This window comes from Cyprinodon variegatus, unplaced genomic scaffold (genome assembly GCF_000732505.1).
Source record: "Cyprinodon variegatus isolate N-32 unplaced genomic scaffold, C_variegatus-1.0 Scaffold987, whole genome shotgun sequence".
Lineage (NCBI taxonomy): Eukaryota > Metazoa > Chordata > Actinopteri > Cyprinodontiformes > Cyprinodontidae > Cyprinodon > Cyprinodon variegatus.
In genome coordinates, this window is record NW_015151440.1 from 184,646 (window position 1) to 197,324 (window position 12,679).

Sequence of the window (12,679 nt, forward strand, 5' to 3'; positions counted from 1 at the left end):
TGTGCCTGCACTGCAAACAAATGCTCACTTTCGCCAATCAGGTAGAGGTGATGTGAAGCATCAGTGTTCCCACTCAACATTAATACAAAAAGGCTGGAAGGCATAGAATTTCAAAATAGCCCCAGCAGAAAATGTACCTTCTAGATAAACTGAGGCATTACAATCCTAGCTGCAGGTCATCAATTTTCATCAATTACTTTTTGTTTAGTTGATGCACATTACAGGACAGCTTCAAACTGGCATTGGAAGTTGGGTCTACAGAGAGGATCATCAGGGCTGTTCTTCCCTCCATCCAGGACCTGTTCAGATCTAGGGTCAGGAACAGGACAGCTAACATCTCTACAGACCCCACACATCCTGGAAATAAGCTGTTCATTTACCTTCCAGTTCTGGACGCAGGACTCACACCTTCAACAAAGTCACATCTCTGTGACTTGTGAAGGTGTGAGTCCCGTTATATCTAAAACTAACATGTTGTCAGCGGTGTAATGGTCTGTGGCCGCTTTACTGCTTCAGTGCCTGGAAGACTGGCTGCAATCGATGGAGCCATCAAGTCTTTTCCCAGGAGTTGTGGAGAAAAATGCCTGACCATCAGATACTAAGCTTGAGCTGCAGGGAACTTGGATTGGGAAGTTATTTACAAAACTAAAGCAACAATAAGACCTGAGATGTTTGAGATACAGTATATTGACCTAAACACTGTGTTTGCACTTTAACACTGTCTAATAAAGCTAACGTAAAGCAATTTGGCCTAAATCTAAGTATGCTTAAAGACAGCTGTTTCCATGGAGGGTTGTATTAGTTCAGTTAACTCTTTTCCCCTTAAACGAAAAACGTTATTTAGAAACTACCTTTGTCTCTACCGATGTTCTCTTTGTCTATTAAATTAAATTAGTTGATGATCTATTACCCAAAAAATGCCAGAAAAGAAAAGAAGTACAGGGTACCAATAATTATTACAGAGCTGATGAATGAGAAACAAACTGCCCCTTAAATTGATTTTGTTATTTTGCATTAGACTTCATCCTTATTAGCGCCTTGCATTCACAATCATGTAGTAGGGTAATCAGGAGACCTTTGGGTCAATACAGATTAAAGACTTTGTGTTTCACAATAATTATCTAAGTAAAGTCAGTAATTAAGCATCCGACTTGATTAAGACCTTAGCAATGCTTTGGAGCTTTATCCTGAAATGTCTTGGATGACTAACCAGTCATCAGCCTGTCTCCCTCCATTGACTTTACTGCTCTACAGAACTCATTATTTCATCTAGTAAGATAATAATGTCTCCCATCAAGGTGTGTCAACCTTACAAGCAAAAAAACCCCCTTTGATTTACTTTAACCTTTACCGGCACAAACAACCTCATCGACCCCTGATGATGTGTGCGGTGCTTCTTTTCAAGCCGGTGCTCACCTCTTATTCTTGGAGAAAGTATCTGATTGGAAAAGCCATTGTCTCCCTGACCTTAACAGCAGGTCTGCGTTGGTAGTGGCTTCCACTAACATATTAAACACATAGGTTCTAGATCAATCCCGTAGTGGTTGCTGCATATTTTTAGAGCCCCCATTAGCTTGGCTCAGTGGCGTAGGCGATGCCTCCTTACGTCACTGCGGCCCGCCGGTTGGTGTGCCTGCGTAACAGAATGGGGGAATCCACCTCTTTCCCCTTCTCTCCTGTGATATGAATGGTGATGTACAGCAGAGGGGAGGGGGGTGAGGGAAGTGGAGGGTTGAGCCAGGAGGGAAGGGGTGTGCCATTATAAGAAGCCTCAGAGGAGGCACGCGTTTAGTTGTTCAAACCCTGAGCCTAAGGATACAAGCTGAGCCACCAAACTCTCCCAGCGCCTGCAGAAGGGAGGACACACACATTTCTTTACGTCATCCTCACAGGTAAGGAGAAAACTTTCTTCCATGAGAAGGGGAGCCCACCTGTTTGGGCAGAAACAAGTCTTTGCCTGCTATTCTAAAAGAGAAAAATCATTTCCTGAAGATGGGAATATTCTTGATAAGTGAAGAGGGTTTGTTTTCTGTTGGCACAATTCAAGGTGATAAACAATTTTTTATCGAGTCTGTCTTCGCTCCCTTTATGTTTTCAATATGTGACCCCTGAGGTGGTTCTGTAAACAGCCCTACCTGTTCTTTTTGTTTCCATTACTCTGTTTGTGTCCCTGTGGCTCTAAAGGTACCACCGTCACCATCATCATTACGCACACTGCACCTGATTACTACTTCATTAACAGGAAACAAAGTCCTGATGCAAAAAAAAGAGCCATACCCTATACTGGGAGCAAACAAAATCAAAAAAGGGAAGAAGATTAGAGGGTATTTTGAAATTATAAGATATCCCACTTTCCTAGATAGAGGAGTGGATTATCCAAAATAGCACCGGCAGAGGTCAATGAGCTAATCACTATGCCACCTCCTGAATCAATTTATTCATAGCCTGTTGTTGCTAATCATGGATTACCGTACGTCAGATTAAACACATAAAGAGACCGCAACAAAAGCTTCTTTATTGTTCCCAGGAGCAGCCGGTGTCAACCTGTAGTCCGGGAGAAGAGACAGAGAGAAAGGAAAAGCTTGGGAAGTGGATCTGCTGTTATTATGCTAAACACAAAATAATGATGATTGTAACGATAATGGTAATGAATGTGCATAATCTGTTCCCATTATGAGCAAAGACGATGCTCACACAGACCGGGAGAAAATGGGCGCCTAATGTGCCATTCTCAGATTAATGACTCCACACGAGGGGAATGTTGTACGGAGACTGGAATGTTTACAGGACAAAAAACAAATGTAGAGCTTTGCAAGTGAATTTAATTAACTAAATGTATTTATTTTGTTCACTTTTGGTTCTGTATTTGCATTTGATACATGCAGGAGGTGATCTTTGTAGATGCAATCCAGAAGAAAACATTTGCTTATCTTACATTTCCCAATATAAGATAAGAAATAATCTAACTTTTATATTTTTAATTAAAAAAAATATCTTTACTCTAAATTTATGAAAACACATTTAAAGATGTGTGCTCTAATAAAAAAAACACCTAAAAATGTTCTTCACACATTTATTACATGCTAAAATAGTTTTAATTATAAGCTAGGCAAAGTAAGGGAAAAGTCTATTGTTTCTTCCCCTGTATGGAGAGTAGAGATTGCTACACGCCCCTCCCCAACCTGTTGCTTTTCAGTACTCATTAGCTCTCAGACTGCTATTTCACACAAATCTTTGGAAACATTTGCTGTTGAGAGAAACACAAACAGTTATGTATGTTTTTTTTTATTTTTATTAAAAAGCCATTTTTAAAGCTACCAGCGGCTGCAGGCTGCCTCCCAGAGCAGATAGCCTGACTGGATAACCAGCTTATACTAGTTTGTTAAAAAAAATTGAAGGAGGGTAAAAAGTTAAACAGTTTTGCACAATAACTTTGAAAAGTACAACAATATTTAGACAACACTGTATTAAAAAAAAAGATAAATAAATGTTAGACATGAATTTATAACAGCTAAAATAGGATTTTAACAAAAACAAGAGGAATTTTTGCTTTTCTTTTTCGAATAAACGTGGTTAGATTGTTCTATAGATTAGTTTTAAATTTCAGTGTTCATACGGAGGAACCCTTTTTTCCCTATTCAAGGTCATTTAAACTCATATCAGGCCACCCCTGCTGCTTTCCGTTTGCCAACACTTATCACATCTCTGGGACCGCAGTCTAAACAGATTCTATAAAACATATATTCTATCATCCACCGCCTTCACCCTTGGCCTGCAAAGCTAAGGAGCTTGTCTTGGCTGAGCTAGAGTTCCTCCATGTCCAATGGATTCGTGCAGGTGTCAATGCATCTTAACAGCAACCAGATCAATGCTGACACCTCATCAGCTGCATAACTCTGCAGAATTTTAGCTGCACAGCCAGAGCTCGTACCCCAGAGCGCATCACTGCCGTCACCGCTTCACAAAAAGCCTTCCGCTTTTCCACCTGTTAGGCAGTGATTCCCCTCTGAAGGCGGACATGTGTTTTGACGTTTTTCCACTATCTTTGCTTGCATCTTTGATGGTTATTCCCCTGTATGTCAATGTTTGTCAATCCATTACTGTGTCATATCATATTATTAAAGCCAACATCATCTTCCTCTGCAGGTTTAGAGGAGGGTAAAGCATCAAAATTCACTCCACAGCACAGTGAGCCTGCTATCTCATGTAGACTCTCGTATCTAAACCATGCATCAGCTTCTGCTTCAGTTGAGGGTTTATCAGCCAAACACACAGCCGCTCTGTCTGAGATCTGCTATGCGTTTGAGTAATATTGTTTTGGGGCTATTAACCCAGCGTCGTGGGGGCCAAATGAGATGATTGTTGGTGTGATTCTCCCACCATGAAGGGCTTATCTGATGCGTTGGCTGATTGCAGGAAAAAAAGTGTTACAATTGAGCCTCTGCCCTCAGGTGCAAATGAGAGCTACCCCCCCTTGTACATCTAATGGAGGCAGTGGCAACAATATGCACATTTGGATTTTTGTCTAGAAAGGCGCCAGACATGAATTTAAGGAGCGCCATTCCCATTTAATATTTGGGATAAATGAGTGTTAGCGTAGCCTCTGTGGGAAATGAGGGAGAAATAGAGACACGGTTCGTCTTATTGCGACTCAATTTGTTTTCTCAGCAGTGCGCACAAGATGAGATTTCCTAAATAACAGCAGTGTAAGATAAAGACAGTAGCAGGGGTTGTGATTTTTCCAGCAGATATGAAGAAAAGCAGAGATTATGAGAGAGAGAGAATTAACGAGACAGAAATAATCACTGCCGAATGTGTTGGCATCATTAGAAAAGATGCTTTATGACCTGAGCTTTCTGAACCCAGGGGCCAAGACTCGCATGTGGTAACAGGTGAGGTAAGGGATGCGGTCGGACGAGCAGCTCCAGCCATGGCTGAAACACCCAAATCGGATCAGGTTCATTCGCTCAGATTTGTGGTTTCAGGAGGCGCCCAGCTAGGAAGGGCCCAACACCTCCGGTGATCATGGACGCCTGAACTCTTCATCAAGTGAGACACTTTTTATCAGTGGCTGCACAGGATGGATTTACTCCAATGATCATCCTGTGACTAACCGACTAAATCCGCCTTAAACTGAAAGCCTATAAAAAGTTGTAGGTGCAGCCTCAGTCTGGGGGTGGCTGGTTAAAAGAGAAAAACAGACTGAAGAATAAGACAAAGCAAACCTTTGTATTTCGCAGTGCGAGTAATTTTAAGATTTTTTCCTCCTTTGCAGCATTGCTTTACGAAGACTTTTAAGCAAAAAGATGGGTGATTCTTTAAGCTTTTCTAAGGTAAACAGTTGTTAAAATGATTGAAATGTGGCTGTTGATTCTGCTCCCCAAAATATAATGCTGGTTTAAAACAAATAATGGCTTTAATTTAAGTTTGTTTGAATATTATCCTATTGCTGGCGCCTGGCGGTCACAACAATATGAGAAAGTATAGCCTGCCGGAGACAAATTAAAAGCAAATGTTGACCAAGCATAAAGAAACCTCTGAGTCTGGAAAAGTATTCCTAACCTTTCAGTAGAATTTATCCCATTAAAACTTCAAGCTTCGTAAAGTATTGTGGTTTTTGTTTATTCTTCTTTGTAAAAGTAGCTCAAGCTGAGTCTCATTAGTTGGAGAGCATCTGTAAAAAGCAAGATTTTTGTTTTTCAACCTGTGAAATTTGGGTTCATACTTTGATAAAATACATACATATACTTTAGTTATATGTTTCGGGTTTCTGTCCTTTTAAATTTCGATCAGCTTTCCTGTCTCTTCTAAAGAAAAGCAACCCATCTACACCACACCGTAATGACTGTCTTGATCTCCAAATTAGGAATTTTACGTTGGGGTGTCAGTTAAACTTTGATTGATGTCATTCTGTGGGCTCATGCCGCGCGATTTTTTTTTTCCTTTTCGGGCCGACTTTCCAGTCGTGCAAGAATTTTTTTGATCGGGCAACTTTCAGCCTGATCGTGCGTCCTGCATCATGTAGTGTATGGGGGTAACAAGGGACAATTAGCCTCTCTCGACCAGCTCCCCATCAGGAATCGTGAGGTTGGGAGAAAATCAAACATGTTTGAAATTCAGTCGGCCGTGGTGTGCAAATCGCTCAGTGCACAAACAAGGATTCTTCATCCTCTCAGATGAAACACAGAAGCATGGCGGGGATGTGAGTGAAATGGAGTTCTTTCTGTAAAATTGACAGACCGTAGCAGCCATGTTTGCTCAGCCATGTCTTTGTGCAAATACGTCGTCACCTTTTATTTTTAGGGCTTTCAGCACAAAATCGCACAAAATGCGAAGGCAGCTCGTTTCACTCTAGTGAGCTACATATTCCTCTTCTACTCGTTTAGCTTCTGGATAGATGAGTCCGAGTAGCACCGTCTCACTGCGGAGCTGAGTCTGACGGGGTTTTTAGACATACAGTGTGAGCAGGTACATCGCATCAGAGTGTTGGGCCATACAGTGTGAGAACATGCATCGTGAGCTGTGAACTCACACTGTATTATGAAACTGCAGTGTTTCGTCGTACAGTATGAGCTATAGCTGCGTGCAACAATTAAAAAAAATCGCACAGTGTATGTCCGGCTTTAGTTACTCTTTTGTGCCAGTCCCCTTCCCCTAGCTCCCTTCTATCGACTTCTGTCCACACCTGCTCCCAATCACTTTATTACTCCATTCATTGTTCTGTCTGACATATATACTCCTCTGCAGGTACATTTTCCTGGATTCGCTTCATTCCCCCCTGAAGCTCTATGTTGCCCTTTATTCTTGTACCTCTGTTCCCTGGTTAGTTATTTCTGGATGTATGCTTCTGTTTCCACAACTCTTATCACTATATCTGCAAGAAACCATCTCAGCTTCCGTCTCTGCATTTGGGTCCTCTATAAAACTTAATGCAACCTGACAGTATACACCATACTCCACAATGAGAGCCATGTGTTTAGAGACATGTGCAGCCTTAGTTTTCTGCTTTTGAAAAGGACATTAAGTGTAATTTGGGTCTCATCTTAACCACATTTTTACCCCTGTGAAGAAGGTTATGTTTTTAGGAGACTTTGACTTATTTTAATGACATTTTTTTATCAGTGGTGTGCCTCGTGACAAGAATGATCTATTAAATTGGGGTGATAATCCAGATCATAATGTGGATACAGGATTTTTCTAAAAGATTTTCTAACATTGTGAGATAGGAACATTTGGCAGAACAAGCAGTTCCCCACTAAATCAGAGGGTGGCAGCAGTGACTACTGACAGCCCTAGCATCGAAATGTCCAGATTGAATGAAGACAAGAACACAAGAAAAGGTAAAATTGTTGGCTTGTTAGCAAGCTCAGTTGAAACCTTATGAACGTTTTTCACGGAAATTTCATACCTGAGGTGTGTGAGTTTTTGCTATAGTTGGAAGACACAATTTGCTGCTTGGCTGAGGTCTGCACTCTCCATGTAACTTTCTAGTTTAACATGTTATCTTTCTTCCCTCTGTGGATTGTGGTAAACTGCAGTTTGGATTTCAAAGAAGAGCCATGATCATGTTGAGATTGATGGAAGACTGATGGACTCAAATGTGTGGCGAGAACTCACCAGGGTTCAAACTAAACACCAGACATTAAATGCTCTGTCAGATATATCCCATTCATAAGTGAGTATCGTATTAAAGGCATTCAATGAGCTTAGAATATGACACCTTTAATAACACTCCAGAGTTTTCTGTATCCTGACTAGGTTCCCTGTCATGGGTGAAGCGTAGTGATCCAATATGTCTTTGAACAGTACACCGGCATCAATATGTGTTAAAAGGAAGAACTGACAAGGACTTCAGATGATGCAATGCTCCTTAGTTTAAGTTCTGTACTTGCAATCTCAGGTCATTTCTCAATTACACCAGAAATAGAATTCATCGTTTTCCACAATAAGATTAAAACTTTTGATTCAGTTGAAAATTACAGTCAAAATTTAATTGGTGATAACCTGGCCTAGATATATCTGAATCCACACTTTCATTCCTGAGAGCTGCATTCCTGCAACTTTTATATATATTCCAGCTCCAACACATCTGAGTTAAATGGCTAAATTCCCTAATCGACTTGTCATGGGTCTCTGAAGAGGCCTCGTAACAGGCCTTTTATGTTAGCCACCTACGGAGCTAATTTACCATTACCGTCTCTAACAAAGAAAGTGTTCCTTCAACAGTTCTTCTATGTTTCTCTTCTGTTTTTGGCTCTCTTTTGTCAAACCCCCACTCAGCATCAACAGATGGCCACTCACATTGAGCCTGGTTCTACTGGAGGTTTTTCCTGTTAAACTGAAGTTTTTTTCCTTTCCACCACTGCCATATGCATGTTTGATTAGTGTTAAGTCAGACACAATGCATTCAGCCAGGTTTCCTTGCTTAGAAAACTTTTAACTTTTGAAAGATATGCCTGAATCGTCTTTGTGAAGTGCATTGACATGACGTGTTGTGGATAAATGAACCAAAGTGGATCTGATTAATGTGTGTTAGGGAGGGGTTGTATCTAAACATAGCATAAAATCAGTTCTCCAGGACTAGACTTGGGCATCTGACGAAAATGTTATGTTTTTGCACGCTAGGTTCCTCCCTCCAGGAGTTCTGGGCTGTTTAGCCTTAGCTTGCATAAAAAACAAACAAAACAAAAAAAACTGTTAAGTTCAAAAGGGCAGTGTTATGGCGCTAATGTAGCCTTCCTATTTTACATTTCTGTCTAATGCAAATCATTTGATCAGGTTAAGAGGAGTATTGCCTCCTCAGCCTTGAAAATGTAAATTAAAAAGATGATATCTATGGTATAAAATGTTTTTTATCAGTCCAGTGTGAAGTAGAAACATTCTTCCTTCAATAATAAAGCTTGACAAGGTTAATTTAGGGGTTTCTTTACTGGAAAAATAAGAAAAAGAACAATTGGTGTTATTTAAGTAGAATAAACTAGTCTCCCTCATGAGGGAAAAACACAAGGTCAAAGATATAGTAACAATTAGTCTTGGATGGTGACAATATTGTCAATTTATATGAAAAGGCAGTCTACTAATTAAGATGGGATGAGGTAAATGGTCGGTAATCCTTAGCAGTGAACATTTAAAGATCTTATCAGGGGTCCAGACTGACCTATTATCAGAGCCATGAGCTCCTAACCGCTCAAGTCTGGCAGAGTCACAACTTCTCCCTGATTTAATAATCCGTGAAACAGCTTGAGCTACGGACTTTCTCCCTCTCATCTTTGCTTTATTTTCAGTAATGACTCAGCCCTCCGTCTTGATATAGCCACTGGCAAATATTGGCCACCCTTGCGTATTTGCAAGCAATTTCAGCCTTTTAACGTTTCATCTCATTTGCATAATCTCTCTGACAGAGGCTGCGTCAGGCTGGGTGTGAGCGGCTAGCCTCTTACGAGGTGCAGCTGGAAGAAACTGGGATCTGTGGCAGGGGAGAAACTTATGTCATGGAGGCCAAGACTAGACAAATTGTCCGGCAGCCTGAGAGCACACCGCACGAAGGGTGGCACTTGAAAATAGATCTCCATCATCATGCCCCCGCAGAGGCGACCTTGTCCTCCTCACTGAATGCTGGCATGAAAGCAAAAGGAAAATGGCCTTTAATGAAGTGCCTGGATGTAGCCCTGTTTTTAGACGGGTCTCTCCATCTCGTAGATACAAATGCTTTTACCTGCCTCTCTCTGAAACAAGTGTATCGTCGCACGCTTCCATTAGAGTTAACAAAGACCTTGAAAATGTTATGTTTTTCAAAAGAAATGTTCCTCCTGTTGAATTAGCAAGGACGCAAAGGGGCCACTGCTCTCATGCATTTAGTTTTATTAACCAGGCCCATTTCTTGTCGGAGAGGATAATAACGCAGGAGCAGAAACGTCCGGTACTGTTGGTTTACGGTCTTTGAAAGGGACTGCGAGGCATTCATAAAGGGGGTATTGTATATCTTTTCTCTGAGCGGAAACAGAGCAGAGAAAGTCCATTAAACTTTTTAGAACTCCTTACTTAACTCTAACCTTATGGACTGCATTGTGCGAGGGGAAAAAAATAATTAAAACAACCAGAAATCTTTCTTTAAAGAACACTACCCCCTCTATCTACGCTTTTGTTCCACTGAAATAGGAGGGCTGTTTGTCTTTTTCCGCCACTGCTTGTCCGTCTTGCTTCTAGACAGAGGATCTCTCAATGCCTCTACTTTTAATTTCCATACCACCTTAAAAAAGACATGTGAATGGATGAGGTTGCGACTTTTACAGCTCCAGGACAAACTTGATGGGAATTAATAAAGCAAAATTAGCATTAGCAGCTCAGATGTAGGGTGTTGAGGGTGCTAAGTGTCATGAATCTGAGCGGTGGAGAAGAAAAGCCCGGTCCTCGATCCTGACAAAGCCCTGACGCTCTCTATCTCATCCATTAGTTGTCTGCATGGAGCTGAAAAGCAAAAAGGAGCCTGTTAATGCGTAGATAACCCAGGGGTCCCTATGTGTCTGTCTCTCTCCCTGTACCTCCCCCCCTTCCTCGCTGCTCCTCATTTACTTTTACCCTCTCTTTACCTCCTTCTCTCTTTCTCCAGCCCACTACCCTTGTTTCTTCTTCTCCTTTCCAATATTTAAAATTATGATGGGTACCTTTTGTCTCCTGTGTCATATTCCACGAGATTCCAGTGTCTTTCTTTAACAATCTTAACCACCCTTAATCGAAGTCCAGAAGTCACGGCGGATGGAGGGCACAGTCGTGTGGTCACTTTGTAGGAGGGAGGATGATTAAAATTTCTGCCCTACCAATAACATCTCATGGATCATTAGGGACACTTGATTTATCTTTATATGCCTAGATTCATGAGTGTTTTATGTCGGCACACTGTGTAATCGCTGGTGGAAAGTGCATTGATCTGAGATAATGGGCTGCGAAAGTGCAGTCTGGTGTTTGGAACGGAGGTTGAAGAAAGCCAACGAGCTGCTTTAAAGTATCACACTGGGGGTATGGATACCACTGGAGGTAAAATATGGCATTTTAAAGGACGACATGTTTTCTGGTGACTTGTTAACAAATACATAAGGTTTCAGCTCCATTTGGTTTATTCATTTTGGTGCAGTTGTTTATTTTCACTTAAAAATTTCTTTCATTCTTTTTACTCGGGTCAAGCTTTCGTAGGACTTTTATTTTTTCTTGTGTTCTCATGTTTAGTCACTTTTTGTGATTTTCCAGTGCTTTTTCTGTTTTTCTGAAGAAACACAATCCTGCATCAACACATTTTCTTCAGAACCACAAGAAATACGTGCAAATTGATCCAACATATCTGACTTTGAACTGTGCAGGAAGCCAGGTTATCTTAGGGAAAAAAAAACAATAACCAAAAAACAAATGCACACAAACAAGGAAAACAAACAAACAAATGCAGCACAAAAAAGGCAGCAGTCTCATCTAGACCACTCAGACTTAAAGGAAAAGTCCGGTCATATTCAGAATTCAAACCTCTGAAAGTACTTTAAATTTAAAATTATGACATACTGTTCAATAAATGATAAGTGTTTTAATCAAGAGTAATTTTCATTTGAATGTTCTTTACTGGAGACATCCATGTTTGTCAAAGAGCACTACTGCCACCTACTGGTTTGTGATGTCACAGTGCGGTATCGACTGTTGATCAAGTCCCAGTGCTGTATCTGGTGTGTCACAACGAGCTATTATCAAAGTCATCTTGAAAACATTCTTCTTCCAAATGTTGGCTACATATTACGTGTTTTTGCTCTGGCCAGAATTTCAATGGCAAATCCTCCATCTTTAGGTTAGCAATCCAACGACGAACCCGTGGGTGGAGGATCAGGAATCAGAAAGGTGAAATAACAAATTTTTTTTCATTTTTACCCGATGTATTAGAACATCCTACTGCCATGCACGTGAGCATTGTCAGTTTCACTATAGCTCTGGTGAATTTCAAGGGTGAAGTCCTCTGGAAATCTTAAATAATTGTTGTTGATTGCAGATGTGTCTAGTATTTCCTATTGATTTTGCTTGTTAAGTGGGGAGAATGGCACTAGGCTTACCGCACCGTGACGTCACTGCCAGAAGATGTCAGGAGTGAGGTGTTACTATATTTGGGCAAAAAACTGGATTCAGTTATCGCAACGAAATTTTTTTTTTTTAGTTTTTTACTGATTAACGCTAAATTCATAAAATCACCGCAAACATATTAGTTTTAGGTATAGATCATCATCCTAACTGGCACATTAAGGCTAATGACTGACATTACAACAGTTATATCAGAGGGTAGACCCTCCCAAAGGTTAGTGAAGAGCAGCTGATTTAATTTATGCTTTTAAAGATATTTTTGCTGGTTTGGGTAACGCCAGTTAACAGGTTAAACAACTGCTGTAATGCAGTAAGGAGGATGCTCCCTCATGCCAATTTATCTAGCATAGGGACCTCCTAATGTTCCTAGCCGCCACTAAGAGCTATACTGTTGCCCACAATCCTTTGCATGACAGGACCAATAAGCCCACCTCAATAACGTTAACAAAAATGCAATAGTTGTTAATGTGTACTCTTGACACACTCTAATGTACACGCCTTCATATGGTTTAGGTTTTATTGTGTAGTGAACAGCTTCATCCGCTCACTAGATATGTGTAAATTTGTTTCA

At 40.7% G+C, this 12,679-nt stretch overlaps 1 protein-coding gene across 1 annotated transcript in view; it reads left to right on the forward strand.

The window, feature by feature from the left end:
* The first annotated feature begins 1,803 nt into the window (after positions 1-1,803).
* Positions 1,804-12,679, forward strand: part of pnoc (prepronociceptin) — a 35,265-nt gene continuing 24,389 nt past the window's right edge. The window contains exon 1 of the mRNA XM_015399084.1: positions 1,804-1,892. The gene's annotated coding sequence lies outside the window, so the exon portion shown is untranslated. The remainder of the gene's footprint in view (positions 1,893-12,679) is intronic.